This window comes from Geospiza fortis, unplaced genomic scaffold (assembly GCF_000277835.1).
Source record: "Geospiza fortis unplaced genomic scaffold, GeoFor_1.0 scaffold432, whole genome shotgun sequence".
Taxonomy (NCBI): Eukaryota; Metazoa; Chordata; class Aves; order Passeriformes; family Thraupidae; genus Geospiza; species Geospiza fortis.
The window spans coordinates 860,773-865,849 of NW_005054436.1; the positions used below are offsets into that span (position 1 = coordinate 860,773).

At 48.3% G+C, this 5,077-nt stretch overlaps 1 protein-coding gene across 1 annotated transcript in view; it reads right to left on the bottom strand.

Moving 5' to 3' along the window:
- Positions 1-5,077, bottom strand: part of MACO1 (macoilin 1) — a 23,469-nt gene that overhangs the window by 17,029 nt on the left and 1,363 nt on the right. The gene's annotated exons all lie outside the window — the stretch shown is intronic.

A 5,077-nucleotide genomic window follows, 5' to 3' on the forward strand; every position in this document is an offset into this window, starting at 1 on the left:
AGAGCTGGGTGCCAGCAGAGGTCTGGAAATGACTGAACTTGTGCAGTTCTCACCCAATCCAGGAAAACTCCTGGATTTCTTGGGAGCCAGAGGTGGATGGCAGGTACCTGAGAGTGCCCTTATCAACTGAATTGGCTGGGAAAAAACACAGCAAAAGGCTCCAGGAAGCACTTCAGTGGAATGGAAACAAAATTAATGGCACACACTTGCAAAGTTAAGGAATTGCTGTTTTCAGTTCTGAGGGACCCCGCCCCAGTCATAAATTACTTCAGAGAAGAATGAAACTACAGTGGGAGTATTACAAAAAGCCTCCAACCCAATAAAATACCCCACACCAAAACCCAGCCAACCAAAACCCACCAAAACCCCTTAAATGGTCCCACTGTCCTGGTGGATTATGCTTCCACAGGCTGCCTTCCCCTGTTTATTTACAGTTCAGATCCTCACCAGAAATCTGTAAAAAGCAGCTGCACTCAGGGAATATTTGACACTAAAGGTGACATTTGGGTCCAGATCTGAGGAATTCCATAAATCCATCACAGCCAGGAATTCCCTGCTCAGTTTAGTGGTGTTGTGGAGCATTTCCCTGGGTTACTCTCATGGCTCTTGTTGATTTTCCTGCCACTGGAAGGCAGGAGGAGACCCCATTTTTCCCAGCAAACGAGGGCTGTCAGGACTAATGCTGCTCAACCCTCAAGTGCCACTCCAAGTGAAAGCATTTGCTGAACAAGAGTTCTGTACCACAGCCATTGAAGTGATTTCTGATATTAAATTCATATCAATCCAAGGGCCCCGCTGACACTTAGCACCTCTAAAGTGGAATTGGAACAATGCAACACTTGTAAGGAGGTTTTGCCAACAGTATTAAAGAGCCTATTCCTCATTGTCTGAAGGGCTCCAAAGCCACTCAGAATTCCAGGAGTTCAGGAAAGTCTCCAAGCCTCAATCCTTGGGTTGGCCCCAGCAGGGAAGGAGCCCAAATCTCAGATCCTGCTGCCCCTGAGGTGCTGCACAGCCAGGTTTGTGTTCAGGCCAGCCCCAGCCCAGCTGAAACACATCCCCAGAAATTAAATCCCCTGGAAAACCTGTTTATTGCACAGGTTCAGATGTATTCCATTAAGCCAGTTGAAATTCTGAGGTGGATCCCAATACAGGGAAGATTCTTGCAGATAAATACCCAAAATCTGGGTTATCCAATTTCCTGACACATGTCAAAAAATCTGCCCTGGGTGCCCTGGCAGAGGTTTAGGGCCTGGGCTTTCCCCATGAAACAGCATATGGCATCTAATCCTGGAGGGTGATAAAGGAGAAGGGAAGGATGGACACATCCATGCCAGGAGCAGGGCACAGGGCAGGGAGCAGCAGAGATTGCAGAGCTGCAATTTCTCTGAAAGGTCAATTGATGGCTAATGTACACTGAATAGAAAGATTTATTCATAACCCTGCAGTGCCTCTGCTCCCCCTTTGAATTTGCAAATAAATAATTTTCCTCCTCATTCTTCCTCCCCCTGCAAGTGCCAGCTGCCACGCCCCCCCCCCCCCCCCATTTTTTTTTTCCTCTCTTGTTCTTTGTTCTCCTTTTACTGCCCTGCAGAAGCAGATCCTCTGCCAGCTCTAAGGTAAAAACACAGCCAAAATCCCTAGAAAAAGGCCCAATTCTGCACCCCAAACCCAAACTGGGGGTGGATTAAACCTTAATTCCATCCCACTGTTATCAGCAAGGCCCAAAGGCTGGAAAGGCAATCCTGGCTTCTTCCATTGGCAGCCTGACTCATCCAAGACAATGGAGTGGGAGTGGGAGACATCCCCAGCCTGGCAGGGAACCAAGGGCACAGGTGAGCTTTAAAAAGGTGAATTTGAGCATTTGGGTGAAATTAGCAAATAATCAACAACCCTCCACCTCAGGGTTAGCCAGCAGCCACAACACCAGGCAGGGTGAGAGGAGATTAGCAAACGTGAAAGCTTTATCTAAAGAAACACACAAACAGATATCTAAGATTATTATCAGTGGGCAGAAGAAGGAAAACACAGCAAGTCTGAAAGGCAGAAAACATCACTGCTGGCACTGACCACGTGAAACACCTGCCAGCCACAGCTTTGAAAAGGAAAAGAAATGTGAGGAACCCCAGGAAAGCTCCTGAGCCCTGATTCAGTGTCCTGGCAGGGCACAGAGGGCACCCACCCCTGAGCTGGGCAGGAGGAAAGGGAAATAAATCCCTGCAGGGGCACACAGTCAGCACCCAGCACTGTGGGGCTGGGACAGGAGGCACTGCCAGCTCTGGGAACTCGGCTGCAAACCCCCAAATCCCAAAATGCAGCCACAGGAGCCCCTTTGGCTGCAGGGAGTGGGAGCCAGGGCACAGCAGAGCACATTGAATATAGGATAAATGACACTGGAGCCCTGCACTGAAGTTCAAGTCATAAAAGGCAGCTCTGCTGCTTTGTTCCAGACCTCCAGAAAATGCTTCACCCTCTATAGGAAGCTGGTAAAATAAATGAGCAGGAGGAATGATTATGGAATTTCAAGAAAAGCCTAAAAAAGGCCACATTCCTGAAAGTAGTGCTGATGTTTCCCTTCCAGTTTATTTGGCCATCAGAAATGCAGTCCTTGGAATTCAGCCCTGTCAGGGTTTGGGTGGCAGAGGGAACCAGGAGTATTTATGGGGTCGTGGCACCCAGGAATCCTGTCCTGTGCCACCAGGGCCACTCGGAGCTGAGCCAGCCTCCCCTGCCAGGCACCCATCTGGCTGCCAGCCCACGGAGTGCCTGGCAGAAAGGGCAATTTACATCCCCAGCTAAAAAAATCCTGCTCTGAAGGAACATGGAGTATTTCAGGGCCATTGTCAGGGAATCCATGAGACAGCATCCAGCAGCTGATGTGACAGCACAACTTCAAGCAGGGATGTGTGGAATTCATCTTGAAACTTCCCCAGCTAGGAAAGGGGCAACGAGCAGAGCCAAAACAAGCAATATCAGCAATGCAGCTGAAGGATTTTAGCCAGATCAAAGATGAGGACTGGGAAGACTTAGGAACAAGCAGGAACAAATAAACTTTAATTGCTTAACTGATGACAAGCTGCAATGAATACTTTAATTAACAATTAGGGGTTTAATGCATGCACACTGCCAAAGGTAGGAGATGTTAAATCACTTGAGCATTTTTAAACTGTTGCCATTGTTTTATATGGGAGAAGGCAAAATTTGGAATATAAGCTGTGGAAATAAGAGACCCTCCAATTCCTACTGTGAGTGTGGTGGGTTTGGAGATCTGCTGAAAGCAGTTATTTAAATTATAATAAAGTCCTTTCCACAGATCCTGCAATACTCCTAAAGAGCATAAGTCACTGCAAAAATCAGCATTCACAGATCATCCACACCTTTCAGTGCAGCCCAGGATTTTATATTTCTAACTCTGTTCTGGTTTTCTATCACTTCTTATAATCTGCTTCGGTTTTACACATGCAATGAACTCTGCCACCAGAGTTTCCCTGCAGCACAATTCCTTCATTCCCTGCTCCAAAACTCCTCATTTTCCCAGCTTTCACCCACCTCAGTGACAGCTCTGCCTTGCTCACATACCAGGCTGGACAGGAGGCCTAATTTAAGATCAGGCTTAATTTAAAAACCAAACAAAACAAAGAGTTAAGCATCCCAGTGCTGCTGTTTGCTCAGCCTGGCTGCTCTGCCCATAAAGCCAGGATGCTTCCTCCTGATAACTGCATTTACTGGGTCTGTGTAAGCTGATGGGGACAATTAAGATAAGCTGAATAAATAAGTGCAGTAATTACAAGAATTTAGACAACTGTAGTTCTGTGAGAAGTTACCTGTATGTGACCAGTGAATTATGGAACAAAGAGAGAGAAAAAATACTTTAAAAAAGGAGTAAGATCCCAGATCCATGTAGAAGAACCTCCCTCTGCTTAGATTCCCAAAGGGAAAAGCCTTCTCACTATTTCTCCTTTTCTGTGTGACAACACTCTGAGCACACTGATTGTTTCTGTTTAGCAAACCGCCACGTGAAACAAGGGCTAAAAATCCAATTCCTGAACCAAAGCATCCCAGGAGAAGCAAAGGCAGAGGTGCCTCAGCTGCTCAGAGACTCCAGCAGCTCTCCCTGCTGCACACACTCAGCTCCTGGAGCTCCTCTGAGCTTTCCCTGATTTCCCTTCCTTCTCTGATCCCACCTTCCCTGCCAGTCACCTGAAAAGCAAAGCATTTGGAATGACTTTTGAAATCCACTTACAAGCAATTCCTTATATATTTGAATTATTCTTCACCTTGAATAATAATTTCTACACAAGGGATGTTTTTCTTTACCATTCCAGGCAGGGCTTTCCCAAAACCTGAAAGTCTAAAGCAAGCAGCTCTCTACTCTCACAGATTCACTACAAGTGGGATAAGCAGCACACTGGGACAATTTTATTCCTGTCACAGCTCCCCAGCAGCTGCTTCCCTCATGCAAAGTTAACATCTGAATTGTATGAGCTCGCTCAGGTTTCCAGGCACTGCATTCATCAACCCCACTGAACTAGAAACAGAAATGGGACAGCAGCACATTTACTACAGCTCTCACCAGCTCCCGAGCCTCTCCTGACCCAAACTCCTGCTGACTGAGAAATGCACAATTACTGCACGCCACAAAAACTGCCACACTCGGGAGAGCAGAGCTTGAAACACTCCTTACACGGGCTGGGTGCTGGGACACCAATCAGCCCTGGGAGCACCTGGAAAACACAACACATCCCTGCGACACAAACCAGCCCCGGGAGCACCTGGAAAACTCCAGTTTAGAATTGGAGCATCACATCCCTGGGACACAAACCAGCCCCGGGAGCACCTGGAAAACACATCCCGCTGCCAGGGTGAGGCTCATCCCACGTGTATCTCCCTTCAGCGCTGCTGGGCTCCTCGCTGCCAGGGTCAGAGGTGAGCCGGGCACCTGCTGTGCCCCCGGTACACCGGGCTGTGAACCGGGCACCTGCTGTGCCCCCTGCACACCGGGCTCTGCCCACACCGGGCCATCCATCCCTGCTCCGGCAATTCCCAGCCAGCCTCCTGCTGCCGTGGCTCTCACGGC